Consider the following 19,974-nt stretch of genomic DNA (forward strand, 5'->3'; position numbering starts at 1 on the left):
TTTTCATCATCGCCCTTTCGCCGTGTTGAGTCGTTTCTTTAGTTCGTTGAGGATGACCTTGTTTGTTGCTTCGACCTACCCGTCGGTTTGATGGTGCTCGACCGAACTTGTTATGAATTTGATGTCGAGACCTTCATAGAATGTTTGTAGACCTCGGTTGATGAACTGCCGATCGTTGTCCTAATGATGGTATGAGGTATTTCGAACTGACAAACTATGTTTCCACATACAAAATTTTGCACATTTTTTGTCGAGATCGAGGCGAGATGCTCGACCCCAATCCCCTTAGTGAAGTAATCCACTCCATCTAAGAGGAATTTAGTCTGCCCTTTTCCCGAGATAAAGGGACCGATGATATCCATACCCCATACTGCAAACGACCATGGGGATACGATATGATGGAGTGTCTCGGGCTTGAGATGGGATAAAGGGTTGTGCTCTTAACACTTTATGTTAGAAATGTAGGCCTTAAACAAGAAGGGGGTAAATTGTTTATGAAAGATTTTCGCAAATGTTAAAGATAGATTGAAAGACAATGAGGAATCAATCAATTAGAATTCAGTTTAGCCAAGTTCAAAACTGTTTTTAATTTGATTGCAGAAAATCAACTGGTTGTTTTTGTGAAACAATCGGTTGTTTATACCAATAGTGTTAAACACAAAGCAAAAAACAGTTTTAAAAGAGAGAAATAACATAGATAGTTTTATACTGGTTCACTCTTTACCAAGAGCTACATCTAGTCCTCAACAACCACTGAGAATTCACTAAGCAATCAAAAACTTTGATTACACACACACACATCAAAGTGGTGATCTTGAACCATTCAAGAACACACACCACATTTGGCAAATACACCACAAATTTCAAAACAACCTCTGAATCTGCACAACAATAATTCTCACAAAAATACAGTAGTCAAGAGAGAAAGGAATGAGTACCCCTGGGTACAATCACAAATTAAAGCAAAATGAATACAACACAATCATATTCCACTTTTAGAAAAGGTCCAAAGCTTTTAGCAATCCTGGAAAACTGATTTGAATAATTTCTCTTGAATTTTCTCTGACCAGGAGCGTAAAACAACTTATTTAAACTCCAATCAGTTGGTCAAAGCATTTAATGCAAGAGCCAAAACAGTTTAAATCATTTAAAACATATTAAAGCCACTTAACAGAACTCTGTTGAGGTTTTCAGAAAAAACAATCAATTAAAAACACGAAACAATCGATTGAATTGGTTTGACAACAAAGTCAATCAAAGTCAAGATTTTTCAAATCTTTTTCAAAATGCACTAAGTGTAAAACAACCAGTTGAATAGAAATTTCAACAAGTTGATTTTTCACTTTCTCTTGAAAACACATCTTTTTCAAAAGGATTAAAATCAAACAACCTTGGATCATCAATTAGAGTGGATTAACAAATTCAACTACTTTAGACACACACACAACCAACAACAATGATCTTCATGCATTCCACTTGGATTTGGAGAAATCAAAGCACCTTGTTCAACACTTTATGCACTTCTTGACATACTCTATGTAGTCGCTTTGGACAGTCGAACAAAGATACCCTACTCTGAGGACTGTGGTAGCCATTGTTCTGGTGCTCGAGTGGTTTCCACACAATCACTCATGGATCTCTTGGAGGACGTACTCCGGTTGCTCTTTGGTTATGCACTTCAAGAGCGGTCTAGAATACCCTCTCCTATAAAGGTCTTGGTCGATCATCATGTACCTAGCACATTGTTGTCTTATTGCTTTCTCCTATTCTGGCTTGCAAAAACCAAGCTCCAGGTATTTCTTGATGGGAGTCATCCATGTGTTATCCTCGGTCACGGCTAGACATTCGTCACTTCCAACGCTAGGTTTTCGTAGGCAAATCTGCACGACGGACCGTTGATGGCTCTTCCTCTTTGTTGTGGCCAGTCGAGATAGCACATCGACCCTCACGTTGTCTTCTCGTTGGATGTGCTCCAATGTTACTTTATTGAACCAAGATATGAGGTTCAAGACCGTATGATAGTACCTTTTTAGCAAAGGCTCCTTCACCTCAAAATCTCCTTCGATCTAATCGAAAAATAGCTAGGAGTCGCTTTTGCATATCACCTTGCGATCTCCCATGTCATACGCTAAGTTCAGGCCAACAAGGATGACCTCATACTCGGCCTGGTTATTCGTCTCCTAGAACTCGAACTTTAGGGCTTGTTCGAGGATGAGGTCTCCCAACCCCTCAAGGACGATACCTGTTCCACATGTTGCTTTATTGGAAGACCCGTCAATGTACACAACCCAATCGATCAGGGAAACGTGTTGAGGAGTCAACTCAGCTGAGAAATCAGCTAGGCATTGGGACTTGATCGCTCCCCTAGGTTCGTACCGGATGTTGAACTTTGATAGCTCCACTAACCATCCTATTATTTGTCATGCAAGATCTGATTTAGAAAGAATTTTAATAATTGGATAGTGAATTCTTACCACTACAGGGTGATTTTGAAAGTAGGGTCGCATTCGTCCTGCCGTTAGGACTAAGGCGAACGTGACCTTTTCTATCAACTGGTATCTTGTCTCGGTCGCATGTAGCGTTAAGATGACGAAGTACATCAAACACTCTTCTTTCTCAATCTCTTGCACCAAAGTCACGCTGACTACCTCCTCGAATGACGATGGGTTGGTCAGGCCTCGGCTTCTGGATCACATCCGATGAGGAAAGGAATGCTTTCAACTGTTGGAAGATGTCTTCACATTTGCCATCCTAGTTGAATTTGACCACCTTCTGAAGGAGCTGAACCATGGACTATAAGACAGTCGTTGAGTTGCTGCACCTCCTTCACTTTCTGAGAGTTTCTCATCTCAGTGATAGCTCAGCATTTATCCGGGTTGACCTCAATTCCCTGGTGTGTTAATATGAAACCCAAGAATTTTCCTCCTTCAACATCGAACGTGCACTTGTCAAGATTTAACCTCATCCTTGTTCTTCTCAATGTTCGAAAGACTTCGTCGAGATCTTTAACGTGCTAGTTGCTCAAGTCGGATTTTACAACTATATCCAACATATACTTCGACATTCCGACCGACCATCCTCCTTAAATGCGGCTGCCGCTACTGCTACTGACACTATCACTTACATTTTCATTTTTCATTGCGTGCTAAGTTCTTATAGTAGAGGAAGGAAGAAAGAGTTGTTATAAAAAAACTTCTTTTGAAAACTATCACTTATATTTTAAAAAGATTGTTTTGAAAAAAATTTCTTCAAAGAAAAACTTCTTCCGGAATATATTTGAGTTATGAAAAACTTGATAAAAAAATTCCTTTCAGAAAATCATTCCCTAACGTATACGTATCATATATGTTTTAAGAAAATTATTGTGAAAATTTTGTTATAAAAAGTTATAATTCTATTTGAATTAATCCCAATAATTAATTTAAAAATTATTAAAAAAAGTAATTTTTGATATTAGCATAATTTGTCAACTCTAATAATTCATTTAAAAAATTATTAAATGTTATTTTTAATGTTATGAAAATTTTAACTTAAAAATATTAATTATTATGAAAAATTACTATAATAAAGTAAATATAGAATGAAAAATTTGTTTGCAATTATGATTTTTAATTAATATTAAATTTTAGTTGTTGGATACAAAAGTATTTAAATAAAGAATGGACTAATTCAAAAGAGAAAAATACACAAGAAAAGAGAGTTGAATTGTGTTTTAGAAAAACTTTTAGATATCGTCCAATGAAAAATATTTAAACGATAATTTGATATGTTAAGCGATCAAATGATGATAGATGCTCGTTATGTATATCTAAGTAATCCTTTATTAGTGTCTGATCAAGTGTAACAAATTCAACTTTAGTTTTTAACAAATTTGTTTGTTTAAACATTTTAGTTGCACTTTTTCCATTAACAACTCCCCTTCTTTGTTAATATAAATATAAGTAAAATGCATTATAGAGAATTAGAGACAAAAGAATATACACATTATTTTTATACTAGTTCGTGTGTCACAACAAACTATGTCCATATCTCAATCAATACATTGAGTTTCACTAAGCAGACGAATGTTGAGAGGTACAAAACGAATATTCTTTGGACTCGTAGCTACTCTTGGCTAACTCCTTAAGTATTATTGACCTAAGTCACTCCTAACTTAATAAGTATTCTTGTCACAAGTCAATCCCGACTTATTGAGTTTTCTTCTAGCTCACATCCTGATACAACCCAACTCGAAAAACAGATTACCAAGGACACAACAGACACTTTACGACTAGGTCAGTCATCTCAACATATAAGACCATACCCCAGAAAAGCCTCAGTAGAAGAAGAACCAAACATGGACCAAAATATCAGTTGTTCTTTCTTTTAGTCTTTTCACAAGAAAAGTTTATGTAAAATAAATTGGACTCACTTTAGGGGTGCTAAATAGAAGAATAAACTACATTAGGGTGTACTTAGTGTACCGCCCTGGTAGTTGGAAGTGATGACGTGGCATCCAGCTACAGTATAGGCGTGCTGACAAGACGCCAGGTTGGCAGAAGGGAAGGAAGTCGGGGGACTCGTGTAGTCGCCAGTTATTAAGTTAGCGTTCTCCGATCACCAGCATACCAGAACCGGCGATCACCGGGTTAAAGATGAAGTCGCCAGATGTAAACTCAGACGACCAAGTGATTGGAGATCGCCAGAGTGAGCACATCGCCAAAGATGAAGGTGGTGCAGATTATGAAGGCGGTCGGCGAGACCACAGGGAAGGTGTAGGAAGGCACCCTAACTCGCCAGTCCTAGCAGAGATCGCGCTCCCAAGTTAGCTATGCACTGGGCAGCACCATGCATAAGTAACTTAGCCAAAGGAGAGTCAGAAGCAGCGCCCAAGTCAAGGAGGCTCCAGATGATGGCACGTGTATGACTGGATGCGAGCCACGTGTCCAGCTGCGTAACTGCTAGGAGAGAGAAAGTGACCTGGTATAAAAGGGTTTCCCAACGAACTTCTGAGGTACGCACGTTCAGATTGTATTCTTTACACTTGCGAGTTCTTGAGCATACTGTGAGAGAGAACATTGCACGGTTCCTTGAGAGTTCTTGAGTGTTTGCTCTTGAAGTATTTGGTGGTTCAGTCACTGACTTGGGCGTTGGAGTGCGATCGGCCGCAGCGGCGCCGCTCTGTTCTTTTGCAGGTTCTTGAAGTGGATCGTGACGGAGGACGGAGGTAGAAGCGGTGCACACGTCGATCCATTGACGAGGCAAGTTCCAACGTTTTGGTCAACAGGCAGGTTCATCAGGCGCCCACCGTGGGGCCGTGTAAAACCTGTTCCCATCCACGACGTGAGTTCTTGGAGGTTTTCGTAGTTTTCTGCGTGGTTGTGTGCTGGTGCAACCACTGTTCGCTGTTCGTTTGAGATTTGTTCGATGATGTCGCGTTTTCCACCGTTCGTTTGGGTTTTTGTTCGGTGAAGTGAGATTTCCTACTGTTTACGCGAGATTTGTTTGGTGAAATTTGAGTTCTTTCGCTCGTTTGGTTATCCGTGGGAGAAGCGGTGGTTTCTGGTGGAGTTGCAGGTTTCTTTGGAGGTTCGCGGTGTTCTTGAGTTTTCTTGCGGAGTTTCGCGCAGTTTGACCGATTGATCGCTGAATCGATCGTCGCTGAAGGAAGAGTTATTCATTACTCTATGTGATTTGCTGAGTTTTCATGAGAAAAATGAGAAGCAACCGTTCAAGTCCAGTTGCGCCCGTTGCTGCTGAAGGCGCCGCCGCCATGACCATGGCGCAGATGGTGGAGATTATGCGCTCGTTGCAGGCAACTGTGGAAGCCTCGCGCATAGAACAGGCGAGGATGCATGAGGACCTGGCCGCCTCTCGGGCCAGGAATGATGAGCTCAGCAAAGTGACTGAGGAGCTGCGTCAAGCTCTTCAGGAGCAGCAAGGGCGTCCTATTGCTGAAGAGGTCGCGCCGTCAACGCCGCCTCGTGTTTTTCCCATGCCTTTCGCTCAGGCGATTACTGACACGCCTATTCCTGCGAGTGTGGTTCCTATTAAGGCTGTTTTCACCGGCGTGGAGGATCCTGAAGCTCATCTCACCACGTTCCATACGCAGATGATGCTGTCAGGAGGATCAGATGCCGTATACTGCAAGATGTTCGTGAGCACACTCCAGGGAACGGCGTTGGAGTGGTTTGTGAGCCTGCCTAACGGTCACATAACCAATTTCCAACAGTTCTCGAAGATTTTCGTCGAGCAGTATATCGTGAATAAGGCACCGCCCAGGGTGTCTTATGATTTGTTTGATATAAGGCAGTATCAGGGAGAGTCCCTCAGGGACTACCTGAATCGCTTTGGGGCGCAGATGGTCAGATCGCCGGCCAAAGATGAGGAAATGCTGGTATATGCATTTAAGAAGGGCGTGCTGCCAGGACCATTCTGCGAGGCACTGATCAGGGCTCACCCCGCCACGTTTGCTGAGGTTAGGCGACTTGCGGTGGCCCACATCGCCGATGAGAGTGAAGTCGCCGAGAAGAGAGGAAGCGTGGCTCCCGCTAGGCCACGCGCCCAGACCAGGATCCAGCCACAGAGGGTGCTGGAAACGGCGGCGGCCAGAAGGGATCAGAGGACTCGCCATCCTTATGATCCAAGGAAGAACAAGGGCAGGAGCCAAGGGCGCCAGCAACCAGCACGCCGGGAATATAATCGCCCGCCTAAGCACAAGTTTGTCATGGGATTGGCGGACCTGATCGCCATTCCCAACATATCCGCTAGGTTGAAAGCGCCAGAGAAGGTGGGCGACAAGGTGCTGGGACCAAAGCCAGATGCCTGGTGTGAGTTTCACCAAGGCTTTGGCCACACTATGGATTCGTGTTTAGCTTTAGGATACCAGCTCGACGATCTGGTAAAGAGCGGGTTCCTAAATGACTATCTGCTGGACAGAAGGACGGGGGGCGCGTCGAGCTCCCAACCAGCAGGTGGAGAAGCACAGCAGCACGAGATGCCTACGCACGGGGAAATCCACACCATTGCGGGAGGTTTCTTAGGTGGTGGATGCACCGCATCACAGAGGAAGAGGTACGCGAGGTCTGTGATGATGGTAGATATGTTTGAAGACCACTCGCCGGAAGTGGACATTACCTTCACCAAGTAAGATCTTCGGGACGTTGTGCCTCATGACAACGATCCCATAGTAATCTCATTAGTCACAGCGGGGAGAAAGGTCCACAAGGTGCTGGTGGACCAAGGAAGCTCGGCAGACGTGATGTTCTGGCCGACTTTCACGCAGTTGGAGCTACCCCTTGACCAGCTGAGGCCCTATGGGGGGTGTTTGTATGGTTTCGCTGGTGACCAGGTGGAGGTCAGGGGGTACATAGAGTTAAGGACTACGTTTACAGATGAGGCGGGTTCGAGAACGGAGAAAATCAAGTACCTTGTTGTAAACGCTCCTTCAGCATACAACATCCTGTTGGGAAGACCCACGCTCAACAGGATAGGCGCGATACCATCGACCCGGCACATGAAGGTGAAGTTGCCGTCTATGGAGGGGGTGGTGATCACCATCAAATCCGATCAGAAAGAAGCGAAGAAGTGCTATGAGAATAGCCTGAAAAACAAAAGATCGGTGAGTTACGTAACAACCACCCCGCCTCCCGGTGTGAAGCCCAGGTCGACGGTGATAGAGGAGACCGCCGGAAGAGACGTGGAGATGGTGGACGCTGAGCTGGGGGAGGGGAACGCTGGTCTGGAGGAAGAAGAGGTAAGGAATCGCCCTGAGGAAGCGAGAGAACTGGGAATCGCCAGGGCGGTGATCGCCAGAGAAACCAGACCAAAACTCGTCGAGCAGTGGCTCGAGAGAGAGATCGGGGGAAAGATCTTCAAGCTGGGAAGATCTCTGGAGGTCGAGCTTCAGGACCAGATTGCTAAGGTGATAGAACGGCATCTGGATGCCTTTGCATGGTCCGCTTCGGACATGCCCGGGATTGACCCCGACTTCTTGTGCCATCATCTGGCGATGGACAACTTGGTGAGACCGGTGCGACAAAGAAGAAGAAAGTTCAACGAAGAGAGGAGGCAGGCGATTAGGGACGAAACACAGAAGCTCCTCGCTGCAGGCCACATCAGGGAAGTTCAGTACCCTGAATGGCTGGCAAATGTCGTGCTGGTGAAGAAGAGTAATGGGAAATGGCGCATGTGCGTCAATTTCACTGATCTGAACAAGGCTTGCCCAAAGGATTCATATCCTTTACCAAGCATAGACGCCCTGGTGGACAGTGCTGCGGGGTGTAAGTTGTTGAGCTTCCTGGATGCCTTCTCGGGGTATAATCAGATCAAGATGCATCCCATGGATGAAGAGAAGACTGCATTCATGACCGAAAGATCGTGCTACTGCTACAAGGTGATGTCGTTCGGGCTGAAGAACGCGGGGGCCACGTACCAGAGGTTGATGGATCGAGTACTTGCACCAATGCTGGGAAGGAATGTGCAAGTGTACGTAGACGACATGGTCGTGACCTCGCCAGAAAAAAGCAAGCACGTTGCAGACTTGGAGGAATTGTTCACGACGATCGCCAAGTTCAGGCTGAAGCTGAATCCAGAGAAATGCATCTTTGGCGTGGAGGCTGGAAAATTCCTGGGATTCCTCTTAACTGAAAGAGGAATAGAGGCCAACCCGGATAAGTGTGCCGCCATCTTGGCGATGAGAAGCCCGGCCACGGTGAAAGAGGTACAACAGTTAACAGGTCGGATGGCAGCCCTGTCTCGCTTCGTGTCAGCTAGCGGAGAGAAGGGCCATCCCTATTTCCAGTGCCTAAGACGCAATAACAAGTTTGCTTGGACGAAGGAGTGTGAGGAAGCCTTCGTCAAGCTGAAGGAGTATCTGGCGAGCCCGCCGGTTCTGTGTAAACCGCTGGTGGGAACCCCTCTCAGGCTGTATTTTGCTGTAACTGAGAGGGCGGTGAGTGCGGTGCTCGCCCAGGACCAAGATCAGGCTCAAAAGCCTATTTATTTTGTTAGTAAGGTGTTGCAGGGCCCAGAAACGAGATATCAGGCCCTGGAGAAGGCTGCGCTGGCTGTGGTGTTTTCGGCGAGGAGGTTGCGCCACTATTTCCATAGCTTCACAATACTGGTGATGACTGACTTGCCCATCCAGAAGGTGTTGAAGAAGCCTGACGTTGCTGGGAGGATGGTGAAGTGGGCAGTAGAGCTGTCAGAATTTGATATTAAGTATGAGCCCCGAGGCCCGATTAAGGGGCAAATCTTCGCAGATTTCGTGGTCGAGCTCTCATCTGAGGCGACGCGAGTTGAAGGGGACGACTTCCGTTGGGTACTCTCGGTGGATGGATCGTCGAACCAGCAGGGTAGCGGTGCTGGTGTCATTTTGGAAGGACCCAACGGCGTGCTGGTCGAACAATCTTTGAGGTTTGCCTTCAAAGCCAGCAACAATCAAGCAGAATATGAGGCGCTGATCGTCGGGATTTTGCTGGCAAAGGAGATGGGAGCGAGGGTGTTGATGGCTAAGAGTGACTCGCTGCTAGTCACAGGGCAAGTAACAGGCGAGTTCCAGGCTAAAGATCCACAAATGGCGGCTTACTTGGAGTATGTGCAGGAATTGAAGAGTTCATTTGCCTCCTTTGAAGTGGTGCATGTGCCCAGAGAGTAGAATGCCCGAGCTGACTTGCTAGCCAAGCTCGCCAGTTCAGGCAAGGGGGGTAGGCAGAGGACGGTGATTCAAGAAACTCTGAAGACGCCGAGGGCATTTGTAGCAGATCACCTGGTTCTTTAGATAAGCAGGTCGACGGAAAAAGCGGCAAGAAGTCATAGGTTTTTGACGCAAGAAACGTTGAGATCGCCGAGAATTGGAGCGTGTCGGGGAGAGAGGGTGAACATGACGCAGGTCTGCGCTACCCATGAGCCAGACACCTGGATAACACAGTACAAGCGGTGCCTGGCAGATGGCCTTCTCCCGCTGGATCCGACAGAGGTTAGGAAGGTAAAGAAAAATTCTAGCAAGTACACATTGATTGATGGCGATCTGTACAGGTTTGGGTTCACTCACCCACTCCTGGAATGTGTACATGGCGAGAAGTGCACGAGAATCATGGCAGAGCTCCACGAAGGAATATGCGGAAGCCACGTCGGGGGTTGAGCTCTGGCCGCGAGGACTCTCCGTGCAGGTTACTACTGGCCAACGATGAGAGAAGATTGTAAGAGATATGCACAATGTTGCAAACAATGCCAACAGCACGCCGATTGGCACAAGGCACCTCCCGAGGAGTTGAAATCGATTTACAGCCCTTGGCCGTTTCACACTTGGGGAATCAACATTCTGGGACCATTCCCGCTGGCGATCAGGCAGATGAAGTACTTGGTGGTGGCGATTGAGTATTTCACCAAGTGGATCGAAGCAGAACCAGTGGCCCAGATCACCACACACAAGATCGAAGGTTTCGTGTGGAAGAACATTGTGTGCCGGTTTGGTGTGCCCAAGCGCCTGGTGTCGGACAATGGGACTCAGTTTGCAAGCCACCTGTTGAAGAAGCTGTGTGAAGGGGTGGGAATTCAACAAGTGTTTGCATCCGTCGAGCACCTTCAGACAAATGGCCAAGTAGAGTCAGCTAATCGGGTGTTGCTGAGAGGGTTGAAGAGAAGGCTAGAGAAAGCCAAAGGAAGCTGGGCTGAGGAGGTACCCCGTATAGTCTGGGCGTACCACACCACTGAGCAGTCAGGAACCCATGAGACCCCGTTCAGCTTGGTCTATGGATGCGACGCAATGATTCCAGTGGAGATCCAGGAGAGCTCGCCGAGATTCCAGAACTTCGTAGAGGAAGACTCGAATGAGGAGAGAAGGTTGAACCTAGATCTACTGGATGAGGTCAGGGAAGAGGCGAGATTGAAGGCTGAAGCGTTGAAGAGAAGGATTGAACGAAGATATAACTCGAAGGTGATGCCGAGACAGTTCAGAGAAGGCGACTTGGTGATGAGGAAAGCCCACCAGTACGAGATGGAGAATAAACTGTCGCCCAAGTGGACGGGACCGTTCAGAATAACCGAGGCGCTCGGGAACGGCGCCTACCGCTTAGAGACATTGGAAGGAGGGGCGATTCCTCGCACTTGGAACGCCACGCACCTTAAGTTATATTACAGTTGAGAACTTTGTAAGTAAAGATAAACACGAAGTTACATTACAATGTCTCTGTTAAAACAGTTTGAAGGGGGCACTCTTTTTTCCCTAAGGAGGGTTTTTAACGAGGCCCCAATAAAGAGAAGTTTTCAAAGTTTAAGTTGTTTCAGATTGCATGCCTGTTGTTTTCAGAAAGTTTTGAAGAAAGACCTTGTCACTTATACGTGACTTAAGGCAAGTTAAAGATATATTGCATGCTTTCTAAAAGGTTTTAAGTCCTCATCGTCTTTCGGCGATCGGAGGCATCAGTTAAAGTTTTAAGTCTTCATCGTCTTTCGGCTATCGGAGGCACCAGTTAAAAGTTAAAGTCCTCATCGTCTTTCGGCGATCAGAGGCACAAGTTAAAAGATCTCAACGCCCACGCGCGTTCTAAGGCGAGATAAAGACCTCCTCGCCGTCGAGCGAGTGCAGGCGAGGAAGAGCGAAAAGTCCTCAGTGTTTCTGGGGGCGAGAAGATGTAACCCCTGGAGCAATGTAGAGGCACCAGTGAAAAGTCCTCAGTGTTTCTGGGGGCGAGAAGATGTAACCCCTGGGGCAATGTAGAGGCACCAGCGAAAGTCCTCAGTGTTTCTGGGGGGGAGGAGATGTAACCCCTGGGGCAATGTAGAGGCACGATTTAAAGACCTTCTCGCCTATGAGCGAGTTTAGGCGAGTTAAAAGACCTTCTCGCCTATGAGCGAGTTCAGGCAAGAGAAAATCCTTCTCGTCTCGAACGAGTTCAGGTATGGTGTAAAGGGTGGAAGAAGTTTGGAGGGTGGCTAACGTAGGTTCGAAGAGAGCACCTAGCCACCCGGTCTCTTGTTCTGAAGCTCAAGGAGGTAGAGAAGGATCCGAAAGGCGCCTCTACCCCCAGATAAAAGAACAATGGCCAGGGTATGAAGCCAGAAAGAAGCTGATATCGCCAAGCGAGTCTTTAGCGACCAGGAAAAGTTCAAACAGCGGCGAGAAAGTTAAAGACCTGTTTTGATGAAGCAGATCGGGTGAAGCGATGTCTTAAGCCATTAGTTGAGTTAAAGATCGTTGTTTGAAGAGTGATTTTACGATAAGGTTCGTTATCTTAAGATTACAGGTTGTTGGAGTGATTGTTGTTCGAAATCGAAGTGGCTCGAGGCGGTTAAGTATAAGATTCGTGCCTATGAAATCGCTAAGTTAATTTCTCGAAGCAAATTGTGCAAGGGAAGCTAAAGCAGACAAAGAAGTTACAAGAAGAAATGCAAAGGTCTTGACATTAAGTAAATATCAGTTCGGGGCACAAAAACAGAAGAAGAAAAAAGTTCATTACAATTACATACAAAGAGAAAGCATAAAGGTAGTGGATGGAGGAAATTGATCAGTCTTCAGCGGGAACCACCTTCCCATCCACCACCTCGTTGTTAAGGGACACCATGCTAAGATCCAGATCGGGGAATAAGCAGGCAAACTGTTCCCGTGCGGCCTTGAATCCAGCAGCCAGAATTTGGGTAGAACTCAGATTAAGCTCTTCAATTTGTTTCTTGAGTTCTTCAGTTTGTTCCTTCAGCCCCTTGTTCTGCTGCTCCAGCTCTTCAGCTTGCTTCTTGAGTTTTTCAATGGTTTCCTGAGCTTGGAGAAGGTCTTCAGCAACCTTCTTGGATTCTGCTTGCACCTGGCCCAATTCAGCAGCGATTTTCCCCTTCTCTGTGTTGGCTTCAGCAAGTTTCGCCATGGTGTCGTCCCTTTCTTTTTCCACCGCCCCCAGGAAGACCTCCCGATCGGCTGACCTTTGCTCCAGTTTCTTCACCTTGGCGGCGTCAGTTTTTATTAAGGCCTCCAAGTCAGCCACTTTGACGCGATAAGGTACAATCTTGCTCTCCAGCTCAATCTTCTCTTGAGCCAAGAGCTGTACCTTATGGCGGAGATCGGTGGCCTCCTTGCGCGTCACCCTGAGCTCGGTGCTCATTGCATCTTCTACTCGGGAATGTTCAATCTCCGCGAGTGTCAGATTGAAGGATAACTTCTCCACCTCAACCCTCATAGTGCTATTCTCAGTTCGAAGGTTGAAGAGGTCATCCTGGAGCTTCCTGGTGGAGCTCTCCACAGCTCTAGATATAATGGTGGGGAAGTCCTCTGCCATCATCTTCAGTTTGGCCGAGAAAGGCTCCCACATCCTCGTGACCTCGAGAGAGAGGCTTGCTGGTGGAGGCACCGGGTGGGTTTGTTGTTGACTCTCGCCGCCACCTTCTTGAATTGGTTGTTCAGCGGGTGCTTCTTCTCGTGGTGGCGACGTCGAGGATTCAGTAATCAGAATTGGAGAGTTATGGGCAACCTCATCCCCGATTGGAGCAACGTCTGCGGCTAAGGCATTTGAAGGAGGACCCTCTCCAGCTGTTACATAAGGCGTGGAGGCGCTCGGGGGGTCCTCCATGAAGTTTGGCTCGGGGGCCTCAACCGCAGGTGGCGCAGACGCCAATGGAATTGCTTGGACTGGTGAGGCAGGAGCTGGCGGAGGAGGCAATGTTGGAGGTGGAGCAAGCGTGGATGGCGGTGTTGATGTTGGAAGAGGGGGTGGAGCAGGTGGTGAAGAAGGTGCCGCCCTCTTCCTCTTCGTGACGAGGCCATCTTCAGTTGCCTCGTCGTCTTCCTCTTCCTCCTCGTGGACTACTTGGGGGGCTTTCCTCTTGGGTTTCCTGAGGACAAGCTTTTGGCGTTGGTTGGCGGGTTGGACATCGGGAGGAGTTGGGCCTTTGGGTGGCGATCTGCCCTGAGCAGCGGCGATCTCCACCACAGAGTTTGGCACAGTTTGGGAACCCGATGCCAACCCGTGGGTTCGAGCGAGCTTCCTCAGTTCAGTGAGCTTTCCCTGGCCCAACATATTATCTGCATAGAGCAAAAATGCATGGTTTAGCTCAGAGAGAAAATAAATGCATAAGGCAGTATGCAGCAAAGCAGATAAATGGTGCAGAAAATAAAACCAAAGTCTTGCGCACAACGCACAAGACGCCCATAAACAGTTAACAGAGATAATGTCAAGGAAATAACTTAGACGTTCTAACCTATGCGAATTTCGAGTTGGTCCTCGAAGAACTCGAAGCAGATGAGCGTGGTGGTGAGGAAGGTGATGTTGGCATCTGCCACACTCTTCCAGAAGAAGCAGAGGTCTCTGTCCAAGGCACCCATGCTATCATGACTTCTTGGCCTCCTGAAGCTACTCTTGGACTCCTTGTTTCCCTTGTTTACCCAATACAAGGGGAAACCGTCGAGCAAAGAAGCGTCCTTGTCATTGGGGCGCACCTGGACGAACTTGCCCTTCCAGTCTTTGTAGGATTGCTGGAAGATAGAGAGGATCGACCTCCCAGCAATCTCGTTCAAGCTTACCCACAGGCGATCTCCTGGGTGCTTGGCTTCAAAAAGAAATAAGAAGACATCCACTGATGCTGGCAACCCCAGATGGTCGCACATGACCTGGAACGCCCGCACGAACGCCCAGCTGTTGGGATGAAGCTGGGCGGCGGCGATATCGAGCTCGGTGAGAAGCTCCCTTTCAAAACGGGTGAAGGGAAACCTAAGTTTCACCTTCTTGAACAGGGTTGTGTAAACGAAGCAAAAGGGTCCACCATTGTTCCCCTTGTCGTCGGCGCAAACTGGCGGGTCGGGGGGGCAAGGTAGCACCGTCATCTTTTCGTCGTGCTCCTTATGGAATGATTGGTGAGGCTCGTCCCCTTTCTTTAGTCGCAGAACTGCCCCCGCAGAATTTACAGAAGACGTTTCCCTCAACAAAGTCGAGGTGGCCCAGGGGTACAGTTTTTTGAAGTCTGGGGAGGGAACAGAGGCTCCTCCGGCAACGGGTGGAGTGGCCTGAGCCAAGTTGGGACGAGAGGGTGCAGGCCTCTCAGCCTGAGAAGACGAAGCACCACGTGCTCGCGGTGGGTCGTGTGCTTGTGAAGAGGGGTTTCGTGATGAAGGAGGAGGATTTGGGGTGATCTTTGAGCGAGTCATTGCGGAAGCTGCAGAGGAAAAAGAAAAGAAAAATGATCAGGGTTCGCAGAGGCTGACTCGATCATGAGGAAAGGGTGAAAAACGAACGAACGTAGGTTCGTTGTGACGCTGACGGAGCCCTAAGTTACGAGAAAAGAGAAATGGAGAAAACAACCCACAACGTATGCACCAGACAGTTAAAGGATGATACGAATCGGTCAAAATGCAGGAAAAATCAGCAGAAGAAGGAAAGGAAGTACCTTTTTATGATCGGAAGAGTGATGAAGGAAGTTGGTGATTCGGGAAGTTGAGGAACGTCGAGAGCTTTTTTGCAGAAGAGAGTTGGAGCGTCTGAGAATACGAAGAAAGTGATGGAACAGTGGAGCGAAATGGGTTTAAGGGTTTTTCGAAATGGGTTTGGGAAGCGCAAACGTTAACTGAAGGTAACCGTTGATGAAGCCACGTGTCGAACGATGGGGAAATGTTTGGTGGAGCGTCAGAGGAGCAGAAAGTACAACCGCTTGGAATTCCGCGCCAGCGCCACGTAGATGACGTGACTCCTTTAGTCTTTTCGCTGGACAAGTCTTCGCTTAAGACTGGGGGGCTTGTGTACCGCCCTGGTAGTCGGAAGTGATGACGTGGCATCCAGCTACAGTATAGGCGTGCTGACAAGACGCCAGGTTGGCAGAAGGGAAGGAAGTCGGGAGACTCGTGTAGTCGCCAGTTATTAAGTTGGCGTTCTCCGATCACCAGCATACCAGAACCGGCGATCACCGGGTTAAAGATGAAGTTGCCAGATGTAAACTCAGGCGACCAAGTGATTGGAGATCGCCAGAGTGAGCACATCGCCAAAGATGAAGGTGGTGCAGATTATGAAGGCGGCCGGCGAGACCACAGGGAAGGTGTACGAAGGCACCCTAACTCGCCAGTCCTAGCAGAGATCGCGCTCCCAAGTTAGCTATGCACTGGGCAGCACCATGCATAAGTAACTTAGCCAAAGGAGAGTCAGAAGCAGCGCCCAAGTCAAGGAGGCTCCAGATGATGGCACATGTACGACTGGATGCGAGCCACGTGTCCAGCTGCGTAACTGCTAGGAGAGAGAAAGTGACCAGGTATAAAAGGGTTTCCCAACGAACTTCTAAGGTACGCACGTTCAGATTGTATTCTTTACGCTTGCGAGTTCTTGAGCATACTGTGAGAGAGAACATTGCACGGTTCCTTGAGAGTTCTTGAGTGTTTGCTCTTGAAGTATTTGGTGGTTCAGTCACTGACTTGGGCGTTGGAGTGCGATCGGCCGCAGCGGCGCCGCTCTGTTCTTTTGCAGGTTCTTGAAGTGGATCGTGACGGAGGACGGAGGTAGAAGCGGTGCACACGTCGATCCATTGACGAGGCAAGTTCCAACGTTTTGGTCAACAGGCAGGATCACTTAGTATAATATTGGGCTAGTGTTAAACCCAACAAAAAAACCTATCTTCTAGAAACCATTTCCAAATCGCCCATTAACCAAGTTTCTAGAAGATGTAGGCTAGCTTGGGAGGCACTCCACTTTGACCTACCTTCTAAAAGGTTTCTCACAAAATGACACTCCTACCCCTCTATCTTGCTCTCCAAGACACACTTCTATAAATAGAGTGTCTTGCCTTATGTATTGACACATTAAATTTTGAATAGAAAAGAAACGTTGTCAGTATGTTTAGTGAGCCGGGTCTCCTAGAATTTGGGTCTTATCTTGAGTGCTCTACACTTCAAGTGGCGGCTCTTCATCACTCATTTTGGAGTCTCCTCCCCCTCCACGTGGCGTGACCCCACATTCATGATCCTAAGCTTCTCTTTCCTTTCACCTTTTTATTTTTCCATTCCTTTATATTCTTTGGTTCATATTTTTCTATTTAGTGTCCATCTTCTTTCTTTCCTTTATATGCTCTTTAATTCTGCGCTTATTCATCATCAACACCATATAATTGTGTTTTATCCTTTCCATCTAGAAGTGGACCTTCACACTTACTTAACCACTTGATTAAGTTCGTGTCCAGTGAGAATCTTCTTTGGGTTTTTCACCATATTCTGCTTAAAATAAAAAACCATATACAAAGTACAACCCATAAAAATGTGCAATGCTAAAATCAACTCACATTACATCCTCTCCTATCAGACTCCGTTTAAGTATTCTTTCTCAAGTCACTCCTGGCTTAACGAGTATTCTTTTGGCTTGCAACCACTCCTAGCTAACCTTGTTCAATTATTCTTTCCACAAATCACTTTTGGCTTAAACAAATATTCTTTCACAAGCCACTTTTGGCTTAAATGAGTATTCTTTGAACAACGACAACTCCTGCTTAATAACAAGTATTATTTACCAAACAACCACGATACAAAGTTTGTGTAAATTGTAATAAACTAATCCATAGGATTTTCTTATTTTATGTAATATTCCCAATAGCTATATAAGGTTTATCCTTCCTTTGGTAGTGTTCCTGGCCTTGATTTTACCTACTTTTGCATAATCATGTGAGGTAGATATATTTTTTATGGATTTGTCAAACTTAATGTTAGGGAATTTCATAATAAAACAACTTCAGCATGAACTCTAAGAAATTTTTTATGTTGAATTTGGCTTACACTTTTAACAAATTTCTTTTAGTAGAGGGAAGTGACAAACATTTCTTCAACATAAAATAAACATATATGTTTTTATGAGGTACGAGATTAACTTACTTTTATGCACTTATCTCTAATCACGTTTGTTCCTAATTAGATGTAAAACAAAACAAAACTACAAAGTGTTGTATGTGCTTATATATTCTACGGTTTGAAGAGGATTATCATCTTATAGACAAATTAAAACCATGTTTTACACTTAACTATTTTAGCTCTGAATCAAAATCTTAAAAAATTAAACTTTTGTTTTAATAAATAAGTATTGAATACACACATAATTTATGTTCATAAACAAAGTAAAAGGTTAAATATGTAGAAATAACATTATTCGCTATTAAAACGGAAAACTCTCATGATTGAAAATTAATTAAACCTCAAACTTATATTCATAATGTATAAATATGGAGCAATTAATATCCATTAACAATATGAATTCCTAGGAGTTACTCGTAGTATATCTCACTGATACTAGAAAGTAACCACCTCAACATGATCATAACCATCCTAATGTGAGTGTAAAGATCAGTTTTATTCTTGACAACCGAAACACAGTTATTTGCACACATCATAGGCCCACAAGCCTATAAATAAAATAAATACAATCTCAGGAAGAGTTTTTCACTTAATAATTTACATTTACCTACATTTCAATTATATTTATACTTTTACTAACTTGAGCGTGGAGAGTCTTCCATAGGTGAACTTTCACTAGAGTTTTACTATAAAAGCTTGACAATCCTTTAGGGGAGGTCATGGATCTATTTCTTTAAAATTCAATCTAGATCTAATCCAAATCCAAACAAATGGATTGGATTTAAAGTCCATATCCATTTTAACTAGATAAAATTTATTTGGATTTTTTCAAATCCATTTAAAGTGAATTAAATTTAGATTAATCCACTTTGTCAATTATATTAAATCCATTTCGATTTGGACACGGGCTAACCTGACTCGACTTGGACTTGTACCAACTCGGCTAGACTTGAACTTGGGTCGACTCGGCTAAACTTGGACCTGGATCGAATTGGGTTAACTTGGGCATGGGCCGACACGACTTGATATGGGCTCGGACCGACTTAGATCTACATGGCTCGACATTGGCCCGGACTGACTCGGCTCGACACCGGCACGAACCGACTCAGTTTGACATCGATCCGAACCGACTTAGCTCAACATGGGCTTGGACCGACTCGGCTCGACATTGGCCTGAGCTGACTCGACTCTACGTGGGCTCTGGTTGACTCGTCTCTACATGGGCCAAGACCAACTTGACTCGACATGGGCCCGCCCGACTCGGCTCAACATCAACCCAACCGACTCGACTCGACATCGGCCCAGGCTGAATCGACTCAACATAGGTCGAGCCAACTCGGCTCTACATCGACCCGGACCGACTCGGCTTGACATTGACCAAGACCAAGTTGGCTTGACATCGACCAAGACCGACTAGACTCGACATGGGCCCAAGCTGACTCGATTCGACTTCAGCCTGAACGGACTCGGCTCGAGATGAACTTGGGTTAACTTTGCTTGACCTGGACCTGGATTGACTAGACCTAACCTAGGTTGGGATAAAATTAAAATCCAACCCAATATTTATTTTGAAAAATCCAAAAATTATCCAATATACCTTTAATCCATATCCAATTAAATAAATTGAACTTAAAATCCAAAAATTTAAATTTAAATTTAAGATAAATTCATTCAAATAAATTAAAAGTAATATGAATTTAGATAATTAAAATTGAATTTGAGAATTTAAATTTTTTTCTATCCTTTACAATCCTTTAAGAAAGAGATTGACTTAATTATTCAATTCACATTCTCCATCTCGGACAACTTATTATCAAATCTCAGTAAAAGCAAATATAAACCACACATTCAATATGGTATGAAAATTCCCATGATTGAATACAAATAAAATCAACCAACTTATTACCATATAAACAATTCATTCACTATGAAAAAAAAAATGAAGTAGTTGTAAATGATTTTTTTTTTATATACAACTCTATGAAGTAATTGAGTTTTCATGTTTTCATCTTTTATTCTATTCTCACAGTATAAAATAATTTTTTTCTTTAGTTCTAATATATATATTTTAGTTCACAGTAATATTATTTATGGACGTAACACTTTTTATGACATCGTAATAATAGTTGAGTTAATAATTTTATCAATAGAAATTAAACATAAAAAAGTAATTTAAAAAATAAAACCAAACA

This window comes from Phaseolus vulgaris, chromosome 8 (genome assembly GCF_000499845.2).
Source record: "Phaseolus vulgaris cultivar G19833 chromosome 8, P. vulgaris v2.0, whole genome shotgun sequence".
NCBI classification, from domain to species: domain Eukaryota; kingdom Viridiplantae; phylum Streptophyta; class Magnoliopsida; order Fabales; family Fabaceae; genus Phaseolus; species Phaseolus vulgaris.